Genomic DNA, 14959 nt, shown 5'->3' on the forward strand with positions numbered 1-14959 from the left:
GAAACAACACGTACATTGCATCTTTTCATCATACTTCTCAGTGGTAATACTAGCAAGATTTATTGTTGCTGAATCCGCATTTCTTGGCAATCAATGCCAAGACGGCATTCACAATTTGACCTTATTCTACTGAAATGTTATCAAGAAGGGTTGAAATGAACAGATTACCTTATCCCAGTTAACCAACTGCCCGTCTACTGCTACAGCTTCCTTTAAGATTCTGGGTTTGGGAGTAAAAGGCTAGTTGGTTCCCTTTTTAGGGTGTTGATAAGAACATGCTATTCGAATTTTCTCAAAGTTGCTCCCTGCACTTTACTCCGTGTGCATTAATGTGCACGAGGCTTACATCTCTTTGATTTGGATCATAAGTGTAGTATTCCACAGGTTCGCATGAAAAACGAAATGCATTTGAAGTTGGAATTATTTGTAATATTTTTAGGTCGAGCTCCTCACGGTCGTGGGGGAGGGTGGAAAGTATTCTTATTTAAAATTGTAACCAACATCAAAAAGTCGTTTGCATTCCAGGTAACCCCAATAGACTCATTCATATGGGTTTGCACAGGTAACATAATACAATGCTCTCATTCACAAAAGTTTTCATTTATCACGCAAAATGCTCAATGACACGTGGGGCTACAAAATGTACACAGACTTATTTTGTGTGAGGAAGAAGCCTCGGTAGCTCCAAAAGTAGTAAATTGGAAGGCAATTATATTCACCCCTAGAAATCTTTATTCGACCTGTTATTCACAAAAGAACACATAAAAACACAATAAAAGACTATAGCATAATTACAAATATGCATCCTACAATATACGAACAGGTAAAACATTTCTTTATTCAAGGCTCACAATGGCAAAACTGAACCATTCTGAGAGCATTTCACATTTGGCAATGTTGCCACAAAATACTAAAATAAAACTTTGATATAAAAACAACTGGAACCAAATTACATACATATCCATTGATTTCCTGGTTTTTACAGCAGATTTTAAAAATTCACTAACCCATAAACATACTTCAGGGGAGTTCAGTAATTGCAGGTGATATAAACAGGCTGCATCTGCGAATCCCTATTGCTTTAATAAGGGCTTAAGAAAATGATTTCGCACAAATTTCAAATAGTTCCAAAACAATATAAAATGCATCAATGACTGAATAGTTTAGTTGTGGCAGGGGCAAGGCAAAGCTTGTGCTCTCCTGAAGCCAGGGTCATAATTAAAATAAAGTAGCCTCCAAATTGTTCCTGCTCGAAAATAAAATCGGAGGGATCGTTTCGTAGTGTGAAGGGGCAGTAGGAGTAGGGACATTTAAATAACGGGCTCAACTGAGGTTAGGAGCCTAGAATAGGTCGCCACCAAGTGGTTAATTCTATCCTCAGCCTATTTTCTTCCCATTGATCTAAGAAGCAGCACTTCACCCTGAATGTGTCCTAATTAATACTCCTAGGATTTGTGAATAAAGATGGTAATCCCAGTGCAAGGAAACTAACACGGATATAATTTATCCCAAGTATTAAGGGGCAGATTTACAAGCCCCGTGCGCCACTTTTGCGTCACTTTTAACATAGGAAAAGTGACGCAAAAGTGGCGCAAGGGGCTTGTAAATCTGACCCCCACGAGTACAAACACATATCAACAATAGAACGGTGCCTGAACATTTCATTAAATCCATCAAGGCCCAGCTTAAAATGACAACTGCAAATGTTTTCAATTGATTAAATGTAGTACAGTGTAAACAAAATATCTACATACAGATTAAAACTACTTCTTTTCATAAGCCGACCAGCAGTACTCTCCCCATATAAAATTACAATAATTTTAAATTTTCGTTCTCTCCCCGTCTTACGAATGACTTGTCTAGAATATAATATTCTGGTTTTCTAAAGTGCTAAGTGCTAAAGTGGAAACAAGCGACCTAGCTTAAATTTCGAGAGCAGCTAAGTATTTCCAAGTCGCCCCAAACTTTTTAATAGCCCCTACGCACAGTATAAAAGCTTCCTCAAAGGTCCTGGGACGCCTCATCTTATTTAGCCTTTTCTCATATGAAGGAGCATATGTCGATCTCTAATTTTGTAAAACTAGGGATCGAGCAACCAGAGTCAAGATAGCTAAAAGTTTCCCCTCTGATTTTGACAGATTAGCCTACCGGCTCGTTAAACTAAAGAGAGCTGCCTCAGTTGTTGAGTCGAATGATTTCTTGAATGCCTGACTTATGGTCACAAAAATATTATCCCAAAATCCCCGTAATTTTGAAAAGGTAAAGAATATATGTCTCCATCCTCCTTGGTCTTCGACCAAACATCGAAAACACCTATTCTCTACCTCTGGACAGATTTTATTCAACGCTTTGGGGGTAAAATAGGCCAACCAATGAGACAAAAACGCCATTCTTTTAAAATTGACCGGTCTTAATGCCCGGCTTCCTGTTAAAGATAAGGCCTGCCACTCCAAACTTGAGCAGGAACATTGGGTCTCCTGAGTAACTTTCTCCCAAAACTTTGTTGGCCAATGGTGATTCATCTTGGGAGTGCAGTAGCCAATATCAATTACCCGCTCCTCTAACATTGGCAATAAAAAACACAATTGTTAATTCAGTTGGAGCACTACCAGACAAAAGATTTATTTTACTTATAAAATTTACAATCTGTAAATATTGAAAAAAGACCAGTTTGTTGAGATCACAACATCTGATCTGTACTTTCTGCCATTTGATCACTCTCCCCAGTACTTCCAGACCACAATCGTTTCAAATTTTAAGATTACGGTATTGGAAATACAGTCCCATGCATTTACACTCGCCAAGCTCCAATGCGTGGAGCCCAGAAAAGCCGCTTTGCTTGAAAAAGGACTGTAGTCTTCTAGAAAATTCCAGGAGAGTTTTGTATCTAGTTTTTGGGGGGAGTTTTGCAGTTTTAAGGAATGTTGGGGCCTGCGAGCCAGCTTCTTGTATCATCTTATCCAAGAAAAAAATATCTTATCTTCCTGTCCTGGACAATGCACATACTGCTAAATCCAACACTGCTCACTCATAGTATGTTCTAATATGCGCCTAAATTAGTGTCAAGTTGTAACACTGAAATTTTAACTCTGGAAGCCTTCTTATTCCATACAAATGACCTGATCATAGATTCAAACCCTCTGAAATAGCTAACATTAACCTTAATAGGTATATTGGAAAACAGAAAAATCAAGAGAGGAAGTATAGACATTTTGGTAAGTGAGACCCGACCAATCAGGGTTAGCGGAAGGCGTGACCAATTTTCCAATAGTTTCTCAAGTTTTCTACTTGTTGCCTCATAATTCAATTTAAATAGCTGTCCATATTGACTCGTAACAAAGGTCCCTAGATAACGAATTGGATTTGATCTAAGAGCCTGCTGTTTTAAATTTGCCAGAAGAAACTCAGTATCTGTATTCAAAGTTAAATTCTCAGCTTCATTCGGATTAATTTTATAGCCTTAATATATATAAATTGATTGCATTTGGCTAGCGTCCGGTCTAAATTCTGCCATTCGGGGCTGAGATATAAAATAGCATCATCAGCAAACAGTTTTAATTTGGCATACCCTGAATCGGGGTTTCAATATCTATATTCGCTCAAATTTTAGTAGCCATAGGTTCTATAAAGAATGTAAATAAAGCAGACACCCTTATCTGGTCCCTTGATTGATTACCACTGACCCTACCTGGGTTGCATTAATTACTAAGTGAGCCTGGGCCCCCTGATAGATGTTCCGAAGGATAGTAATATCTTGAGATGGAACACCAAACCTATTTAAACTAAAAAGTAAGATGTCCCAATGAACCAAATCTAATGCCTTTTCAGCGTCGACTATCATAATACAAGCCGGCGTCTTATTGATATTGAAATGTATTGGGTGACATAGTCCTCCCAGCAACAAACGCTGACCGATCCTTGTGAATCACTTTCTGGGCTAGTAGGGTGAAACGCTGTGCCCATATCTTCATTAATAACTTATAATCTGCATTTAATAAACTGATTGGTCTATATGAGTTGACTTTGTTGGGATTTTTATCTTTTTTCACAAAACTCACTGCAATCATCCTCTCAAACTAAGGGGGGCCATACCTCCAAGCTTTAAATAGTTAAACAATTCCCTCAAAAAAGGGATCAGCTCATTGGCAAATACTTTACAAAATTCGATAGGTAGTCCGTCTTCGCCATAAACCTTCGCTCCAGCCATAGATTTTAAAACTGTAAAAATTTCTGTGGGCAGTATATCCCATTGCATTTGTTCCTCTAAGTTGCAAAAGATGTGAGGAAAGGGGAATGGCTGAGGAGACTCCCGCCTCCGCCAGCCACAGGTGGTCAGTGCTCCTTCCCCGGCAATGAGTGATGCGCGCCCGCTGAATGCCGAGCGCTGAATGCGAATAGGGGGAAATCTCCACTTTGGCGGTTTGCAGCGCTGTGGTTCACCGTGGGTCGCCGTCGCTCAGCGTGGAGACTCGCACTGTGGGAAGATTTACAAATCTGAATCGGGTGTTGCAGTGTAGCCACTGTCCCGGTTGAGGTCCGGCTGGCGCTTTGAGCTCTGTGCTCTGGGCAGAAAGAGATCACTGAACTGCAGGGCGGCTCTGAGTGGGTCCAGAGCACAGAGCTGGCTGGTGGCAAGGCGGGCCTGTGCTGGCGGCGTGATGAATCAGTGAAGGGACCTTCTGATGATGCCCAAGGAAGCCAGCAGGAGCCTAATCGGAGCTGCGAGGAGAGGCGAGGAGGTAATGTGATGCCTGGTGTTTTGAAAATAAGTGCTTGGTTGAATTATGGAACTGGTAACTGGCAAATAACTATGGCAGTTGATAGCAGAAATGTTTGGAAAAACTGAAAAAATTGAAAAACTGGGAATTGGATGTTTAATACTGGTTGATATATAACAACTCTATAATCAACTCTAAAAGTTGCAAGCAGAGGAAGTTTGTGCCTAGTTTTATTAAATCGCATATCGTCCCTATTGTTGGTAGCTAAGAATTTGGGCACCTGACTCACACGCCCAGTATTTAAAGAATTTATAGAAAGATGGGAAGGCATTCTAAACAAGTGAACGCAGTAGCTAAAGTTGATGCAGAAACTGGGCTGAAAGCAAAATAAATATTTAATGCAAGCATAAGGGACATTATCATCAGCTAAATTTGCAAGCACAGTAAATCAGTCAGGTCTGAATTCAAGCTTTGAGAGCTCTCCAGAAGATCTGTCTGAGCCACAGTCCAAGCTACAGCAAGGGGGAGAGGACCCCACTGGTTTGATCTTAATGGAGGGTTCAAATGTCGCGGAGAAGGGACAGACTAGTGAGATTAGTGAGTCTGTGTTAGGGATGAAAAAAGTGGAGTTGAAGAACTCTAAATATTTTCCACTATTCACGAAAAAAACATTCCGCCTACAGCTGCTCAAGGTTCACCACACCTAAATGCAGCCCCTGCAGTAACACCTGAAGAAGCAGCAATTAAATATTTGCAGATGTTACACATACCTCCACCTTCCCGGGTCCCGGTTCCGGCACCCTCGGCATCCATTTTGTTAAAGGAAGGCGCACTGCCAGACAAGTCCACTGATCCCATCAGTTCAGCTCTTGCTCCCTGATCAATTTTCCTCTGTTGAAAACATCGTAAAACAACAGTTAGCGAGCTGGCCTCAGTCACAGAAACCATTTCGAGCTCTAATGAAGAGTGGCCGGAACAGCTAGGTCAAACAGCCAGTCTGGAGAATAAAAGTTCACAAGATGACTCTGAATCTCCAACTAGCGGAGCCAATATGCAACAACTTGAAATAAAACTTTACTTAATCTCACATAGGATGAGATCAGGGATATGAAAAAATCTCTGGAGAATGAGATAGCCGCTCTTCATGTTAGGCTTGGAAATATCGAAGAAGCAGTGGCAGGCATCCCTGCAATATTTCTAGAAGTTGAATCAAGGATTGCTCAGTTGAAGGATCAGATGAGTTCTATGCTTGAAGAATTAGAGAACCATTACCAGGTCTAATCTTTGGATTGTTGGAGTACCCGAGGGGAGCGAGGGAGCTAACACTCTCTTATGGGTTGAATCATTCATCAAGCAAAAAGTGCTTCCTGATTTTACTGGAGACTTAAAACTAACCAGGGCACTTCGGGTTAATGCTCATTCCATCCCTAATTACAAATTCCCTCGTACATTTCTCAATAACTTTGCTGAATATCGAGTGAAAGAGAACCTTCTGGCTGAAGCGATTCAGCAGAGACAGTTCTCTATTAACAAAGGGACTAAATGTCGAATTTTTGCAGATATGTCTGTGGTGGCGGCTCGCGGATGAAAAGAGTTTGTGAAACTCTTATATCTATTTAAAGCCCAGTGGGCTCAGGCATTTATTGTGCAGCAATATAAGCTTAAGGTGTTGGTTAGAGGGAAATTTAATATGTTTTCGCGCATAGAGGAAGCCCAGGACTTATTAAAAGAGATTTCTATTGCAAAATGAATTTGTGGGTGCTTTTGATTATTTGATTCTTGATTGTAAGGTTTTCACCGCTGTGTGGGTGGGTAGATCACCTAGGGTTCAGGGCCAGGGTACCCAATAGTGTATAGAAGGGGGGTGGTGTGGATTGTGGGGTTTGTGAGGATATCCACATCTCCTGGGGCCTGCACGGGGTTTGGGGAGGGTGTGTGTGGGATTATCTCAGTAAACAAGCAAAACGTGCAGATCCATACAGGATTTAGTTGATTGGAATTGGAATAGGAGTCTAATTCAAAAATATTTACTGAGATACCGGAAATATGAGCCCAACTAGAAAGTGCTGCATTATATCGGCAAATGCTAATCGTATGTCAAATAGACATAAATATGGTTGGCATATAAGATGGCTTACCATGTTAAACCCTCAAATCCTCTTTATTTAGGAAACCCACCTTAAAACTAATTTACATAGGCTTTTTATCCCAGGTTTTTTTTCGAGAGCCTTTTTTGCCTCAGCAGGGGTGGCGATGAGAGGGATGTCCATCTAGTTTAATAAAGATTTGGCCTGGGAATTTGTCCAAGTAAAGAGAGATCCCCAGGGAAGATGGATATGGGTCATGGTGAGGCTTAATGGACATACTATGAATTTCATCAATTATTATGGTCCAATTACAGACGAACCATCCGCTTTATTAACACTTCACAAACTTCTTAGAGGGGTCCCTGGTCAGATAGTTCTGGGTGGGGATTTAAATTACATTCAAGATCTAAGAGAAGACACCTCAAACAAGAATAAAAACAGCTGAAGCCAAAGACGAAAAAAGTATTTGACGCTTTACTACAAGATCCTCAGCTAAACAACTCATGGCGAAAAATGAATCATAGTAGCCGGTTATATACTTGCTTTTCTCAACAGTTTCAGACAGCTTCACAAATAGACTATGTATTAACATCTTGCTCTTTAGTTCTCGTAGAAGCTCAAATATGTGTGAATGCTTTTTCGGATCACTCTTATGTCAGAGTAAAACTAGAAATTGAGGACTCAGGGAGGTGGAGAAGGTCCAGGTGGCAGATGGACCGCCTTCTTCTTCAAGATCTTCAATGAGTAGAAGGTTTTAGAGAGTAGATACTTGATTTCTTTAAAAGGAAACAAGATACAGCTGAACATTCCTCAGTATGGGGTGGGTTTAAAGCCGCAGTTCATGGACAGATGATTGCCATCTCAGCAACACTGGTGAAAAAACGCCGCCTGAAAATTGCATAGTTAAAGCTAGCCCTGGATAACACCACAACTTTACGAAATTCCCCCTTATGGGGTCAATGGGAAAAAGCTAAGAGGGCATTGAGTGATTTTTTTATCATAGAGGAAATTAATAGCTCACAGACCTATCAGCAAAGGGTCTACAAGGAAAGTCAAATGGTGGAAAAATTCCTAGCATGGTCCACGAGGACACAACAAGAATCGGCCCTTATCACAGAGATTTTAGATCCCAAGACAAGTCTTTAAGTGACTGAAAGGGAAGAGATCACTCGTGTTTTATTTTAACACTATCAACAGCTGTATACTATTAATTGCAAAGTTTGTCAAGAAGCATTAGATGGATACTTCACATAGGTAGACCTTCCGAGGCTATCTAGCTGATATTAATGTTAAATACTATATTTAAATATAATTTTGAAGAAAACAACAGATTGAGACCTAAACCTAGCTCCGGAATTACGCTGAGGTAATGACTTATACAGGCATTTGTTAGCATTAAGCTCAACCCAGAAGGTATATTCTCTTATGTGTACATATTATTTGTTTGGTTTGTGGGAGTACACAAAGTAAGGCAAAGGCTGATGATTACTAACAATGTGCATAACTTGCCTATTTTTTTTCAGATCATTTTATAAAATTCACATAAAGTTGTGAAGTTAATAGGTGTAGTTATTGCAAGCTGCATTGTCATTACCACAGGTCTTGAAATAAGCGTAAGAATGCACTTTGTGCTAAAAAGAATATTTTGACTTTGGTGTGCAATGCAATGTATGGAAACAGCCAATATAGGGTTAGGGACACAGCACAACTTGCTAACTACCTTCCCATATATGCTTTCCCAGATTTACTCTTTTCTTTTTATTTATGTATTTATTTTTAATATTTTTTATTGAGCAGAGGAAAAGGGCATAAAATACATAGTAATCACAGTAATCCACAGGAATTATAATTAACATTTTTTGATCAATAAATCTTATTCATTATTCAAATGGAACCAACATAGATTAAATACCGATCCATGAACAGAAGAGAAATGGGAATAGAAGTCTGACTGTGTCTTACATTATTTGAAAGTAAACAGATCTTACTCATTAATATTCTAAAGTGCTTGAGTACTATAATGACAAGAAAAAATCATATTGAAATTATTCCGGGCCTTTACAATTAGATAAAATCATCATAAGAGTAGAGATAGGTAAACTCGTAATCACCTATTTCCTTGATTATAGAGCACTATTTAAAACAGTATCTTAACCATTCACAAATGTGTAAGAATTTACCTGCAGAGATGCTGCAGTGTAAAAGTGCTGTTGTACCTTTTTTTAAGTGCATCTTGAGGACTCCAGAAAAAGTGCAGTGTGTTATAGGGCTCCCCGGTGCTAAAGTGCAATATCTACAGAGTTTATATTTCCACCATAATTTCAGAATTCTCAAAGGACTTCCAAACAGCATTAAATGTTCTTGTTGTGCCTACTCGCCTAGCATATGCTTCTTCAAACATCATGGTTCGTTTCATTCTGTTTAGCCATTTAAAGTAGGAAGGTACATCCTCAGACCTCCAATTTTGAAGAATTAGAAAATGAGCAACAAGGAAACAAATCGCCATAAAGGTGTCTTCTGCTTTTCCCAAATTAGATCTAGAAATACCAAAGAGAGCTACCTCTGCCTCTGGGTCGAGCCTCTTCTGAATTGCCTGGCTTATAGCGGAGAAGATCTTAACCCAGAATAACTCAAGTTTTGGGCACGTGAACAATGTGTGAAGCCAAGCCCCTTCACCTTCTGCCTGACATCAAAAACATCTATTTTCCACTTCTACGTGTCTTTTACTGAGAGCTTTTGGGGATTAATATGCCGGCCACCGAGATATAAACGTAAGCGTGGGCGTAAAATCCATTTCGTGGGCAAATTTGCGGATTATTGACGATTTCGCGATTCGCGAATCGCGCAAATTTACCCAATAATCCGCAAATTTGCAAGCTGCGAATTATTTTGATTGGTCGCGCTTGAAAAATACAATATCGAGCGCACGGCGTTGACTCTGAGCCAGCCATGTTGTTTTCTCCCGGTTTTGCGTGTGCTGTGCCATTTTCGATCTTGCTGCGTGATCGTGCGAGAGTTTTTCGAACACAATTACATCATCGCGGCTTGCCATCTTGCACGGCGAGAGTTTGACAACGCGAGTACGTCATGAAGACCCGCGACGGCGTGCAGCTGAATTCCGGCGGGAGGATTGAACAGATCGCGTTCCCGAAATTGGAAAAATTGCAATTCTGCACAAGAAATCCACTGCAGGAAGCATAAACCTTGTGAAAATGATGATTTTGATCAGAATAACTCCTGAGATTGACATTTGGCTGCACTTTTTGGTGCAGGAGTCCATTTTTTGGGGGGCGGGGCGTGGGAGGAAGGAAGTGCCCCAGAGTCTCCAACTTCCTGTTCCTGTACAGCAGGCTCCTCCCAGTGCTTTGTCCATGTTCTGATCACTTTTCATTTGGCTGTTGAGCAGCAAGGATTACTTTTTCTGGTTGATGGTGGATATTTGTATTTGAGGACTTTAAGGACATTGGAGTTTGGATCACTTTTGGACTTTAGATTTTACAAGTAAGTTGCTGTTGTTTGTTTGGGGCATTGCAGTTGAGACAACTACAGTTCTAAAACTTTTTTCACAACTTTAAGAAAATATATATTGTGGTGGGTAGCTAGCCACAGTATCCAGTAGGCCCAGGGTTAGTCATGGGTGCATGATACAACTGTTTCTGTGATTTTTTAAAAACGTAATTCTCATTTATGTCATGGAATTTTAGCTCACTGTTATATGTTGTTTTTCTTTAAATGTTGGGGTGCCTGTAAAGCCTCACTAGCCAGTAGGCCCAGGGGTACTCAGTGGTGCATGTGCCTAGTCCTTCTCTGGGGTGTCTTGAACTTAAACATCATTGAGGTCATGGATGGCATTGGATTGAGGTGATTTTTGAGTGTTTTTCAATTTTTGGGGGTTTGTTGGGGCCTGGCCATGTGGGTGGGGGGCATCTTGAGGCCTGGTATTATTTATTTATTATTTATTTAGTATTTATTTATTATTGCTATTTATTAAGCGTGAACGAATACCCATAGGCGTCTCGGCGCTGGTACAGGCAGGGCCTGGCCATGTGGTGGGGGTCAAGGGGTCATTTTGAAGGCAGGCAGTGTGCTCAGGCCTGCACCCACTTTGCCTTGCTTTCAACTAATATGCCCAAAGGCTACTCAGTGGTGCATGGGCCTAGTCTTTCTCTGTGGTGTCTTCAATTTAAACATCATTGAGGGCATGGATGGCATGAGATTGTGGTGATTTCTGAGTGTTTTTCGATTTTTGGGGGTGTTGTTGGGGCCTGGCCATGTGGGTGGGGGCCATCTTGAGGCCTGGTACTGGCAGGGCCTGGCCATGTGGTGGGGGTCAAGGGGTCATTTTGAAGGCAGGCAGTGTGCTCAGGCCTGCACCCACTTTGCCTTGCTTTCAACCATTATGCCCAAGGGCTACTCAGTGGTGCATGGGCCTAGTCTTTCTCTGGGGTGTCTTGAATTTAAACATCATTGAGGGCATGGATGGCATGAGATTGTGGTGATTTCTGAGTGTTTTTCGATTTTTGGGGGTGTTGTTGGGGCCTGGCCATGTGGGTGGGGGCCATCTTGAGGCCTGGTACTGGCAGGGCCTGGCCATGTGGTGGGGGTCAAGGGGTCATTTTGAAGGCAGGCAGTGTGCTCAGGCCTGCACCCACTTTGCCTTGCTTTCAACCATTATGCCCAAGGGCTACTCAGTGGTGCATGGGCCTAGTCTTTCTCTGGGGTGTCTTGAATTTAAACATCATTGAGGGCATGGATGGCATGGGATTGTGGTGATGTTTGAGTGTTGTTCGACTATTTGGGGTGTATAACTGATGTTCCTCTGGCTTCCATTGCTTTTAGGTGCACAAGAGAACCACCTGTCCCTGGAGGAAGTCCTGCAGAGGTGTGTGCAGCACAACATCACGTGTGGCCACAGACAAGACAACTCTGCAACTCGTGCAACTGCGGCCTCCTCTTCTGACATCTCAAGAAGATGGCCCCAAAGAAAGTTGGCCATAGCGCCTCAGGGAAAATAGTCGCCAGTGCCACTGCCAGTAAGAAGGAGCGGAAGAAGCAAGTGGCACCACCTACCAAGGAGACTGGTGTGCCCACCGGCACCTTTTTTGGGAAAAAAAACCGACGCCTGCAGCAGCAGCGGTGTCCGCCAGGGACCAAGCTGGAAGCAGCACCTCCGCTTCATTGGGCTCAGTGCCACTACGCCAAGTTAGGTCCAAGACCACCATGAGTGCTGCTGCGGCAGCCACTTTGGTTGTTGAATCACCATCGACCAGTGATCTTGGCTCATCGCAAGAAAGTACCATCCAATCAATGCCGGGTGTAACTCATCTGACGAGTGTTCAACAACCACAGCCACAAGCACAGGTGCAAGTAGTCCAAGCGCAAGTACATGGGCAAGGAGAGGCGCAAGTACATGGGCAAGGAGAGGCGCAAGTACAGCCGCAAGGAGAGCCGCAAGGAGAGGCGCAAGGACAGGTAAATGGAGAGGTGCGACTAGAGGTTCATGGAGCGGCACAACTGCCTACAATGCTTGTTCCTCCAGAAGTAGGGGCACATTAGGAATTGCTATTCAAGAGGAGGTATCCGACGAAGCCACTCCTCCTGATGATGATTATCCATTGTCTTCCAGATCCCGAGCAAGAAAAAGGTCAAGGAGGGATACTAGAAGTTCTTCTTCAAGCCCCCTTCCTTCTGATGATGCTGATTGAAACCCACCAATGTGGTCTGAGAGTGAGTCACTCCATGATGAGCCAACAAAGGTAGCTAAGCCTAAAAGGAAGGCTCCCGCAAAGCTTCCACTTATGGGTGATGACGACGAACAAGAAGTGGTATGTTCTGCTGCTGATGAACAGTCTGACGATGACCCAGTCATCACAGTCGTCACTCCAGCCCAGCAGGCATGCAGCAGACAGACATTTTAACCCTAGCCTGGATGGCTGCTGAGCGGGATATGGGCGGCGTGGCACTGGTACCTCCAGCGTTAACTACAACACCAACGCGACCTACAGCTTCCATATTTTTTAGTCAGAAGGGCCAGCATGGACCTCCATCCAGCTCGACCCCAAGTAGTGGTGCTGTAAGTGAACAACAGAAACAAATTCAGCCACGCACATCCTCCACTTCATCTGGCATTGAAAGTCAAAGCAGCAGTAGCACCTCCACCACCAGCAGACATCACCAGTCCGCAGTTTGGGACTTCTTTACTGTTAGCGCAAAGGCGGAAAACTTGGTCATTTGTTCGATTTGTAAAACATCAGTTAGTCGGGGTAAGCTTGGTACCAACTATGGTACCGGTGGCCAGAGAGGTCATCTCAAGTTACACCACCCTATTCAGTGGGAAGCACACATGAGGAAGATTGAGGAAGCCAAAAGAAAAAAAATCCAAATGTATCCCTTGATATTGAATCTGATGATGACGAGAATCTGATTGTGCAGGGAGGAAGTGAAGAAGCGACAGGAATTTTTTCTGGTACACCCAGTACCCCTGGCAGCAGCAGTGCAGTGGTATTGCTCACACCCTCTACCTCTGCAACATCTATGAGGTACACTAAGAGTGCTGGAGAGACACCAATGCGAAAAACTACATCAATGGGCCTAACTGGTTGGAAGCGGTCATCATCATCACGTAAAATGATCCAGCCCACCATTAGAAGCATGCTTTGGCCGGAGGCTCCATTTGAACGCAACCACCCAACGGTACGTCTATATAACGCAAAGTTGGCTAAAATGCTAGCGCTGGACCTTCTCTCTTTTTCTTTCGTGGAAGGGGTGGGGTTTCTAGAATTAGTGGCAACAGTCTGCCCTAAATGGAAGGTTCCTAGCCGGTCCTATTTTGCCAGAGTTGCGGTTCCAGCACTACATCAAGATGTGCTGGGGGTGATTGGGGCAGCTTTGCAGAAGAGTGCTGTTCTCACTATCCACTTGACAACAGACATGTAGACCAGCTGCCAAGCCCTTGATTACACGTGCAGCACTGCACACTGGGTCTCTTTTGCAGGGTCTTTTGCAGGGGTTAGAGACAAGTCACGTTCAGTTGCTGACCTGGACACAGTTTTTCAAGCTTCTCGGAAACATGCAACATTAGCCATGTTTGCCATGGCGAAAAGTCATACTGCAAAAACCATTTTGGATGAGTTTAAAAGTAAGGTCTCTGAATGGCTGGAACCAAGAAATAGCATAGTTGGTTATGTTTCCACGGATAATGGCAGTAATATAGTTAGGGCCGTGCAGGACGGTGACTATTTCAGAGTGTCGTGTTTGGTGCACTGTATAAACCTGGTTGTTCAAGATTCCTTGAAAACTGAAAACCAAGTCAAGAAGTTACTGTCTATATGCCGAGGAATCTGCACAAATTTCAGCCATTCTTTTAAGGCCCGGAAGCCGCTGAGGAGCTTTCAACATGCACATAAAGTGCTAGTCAAAGGACTCATCCAGGAGGTGGCAACACGTTGGAACTCAAACTTTTACATGCTTAAGCGTCTGCATGAGCAGTGCATGGTAATCAATGACTTTATCTTTACAGTAGGTTCTATTGACCTAAGGCTAGAGTTGGAGGAATGGCAGCTAGTTAAAAGCCTGACATACATGCTTCGTCCTTTTGAGGTCTTCACACGTTAAGTCAGCAGGGAGGACTGTTGTTTGAGCAAAGCTATCCCATTGTTGCACATGCTAGAGCACCAACTAAAGGCGGTGTCTTCAATGTTCGGAGATGATGGTGGAAAGCAAGTTGCATATCTGTTGGCGGAGAACTTATTAAGCCGCCTAGTTGCTAATAAAAGGCTTCAAAAGATACATACAGAACAATATTACATTTGTGCCACTATTGTGGATCCACTGTACAAAAAGGCAGTGGCCGGCAAAGCATTCATTTCTTTTGATGAGGCAGATGTTTCAAAGTACAAACATTGGATAGCTGTGTCAGCCAGATGGTTCAAAAAAGATCGGCAGAGAATACAAGAAGCCTTCAGAAGTCCAACTGAATCAGCAGGCGATCCAGCCTCAAGTTCCACTTCTGAATCTGTGGCCGAAGGGAGTCACTTTCCCTCAAAGCTGTTAACGACACCAGCAGCAACCCTATCATCATCCTCACCTGCACCAGGCCCAGCCATGATATTATCGGAAGTGGATTGGCTAACTCATCAAGGATTTGTTCGTTCC

The sequence above is a fragment of the Lissotriton vulgaris genome, chromosome 4_1 (genome assembly GCF_964263255.1).
Source record: "Lissotriton vulgaris chromosome 4_1, aLisVul1.2, whole genome shotgun sequence".
Taxonomy (NCBI): domain Eukaryota; kingdom Metazoa; phylum Chordata; class Amphibia; order Caudata; family Salamandridae; genus Lissotriton; species Lissotriton vulgaris.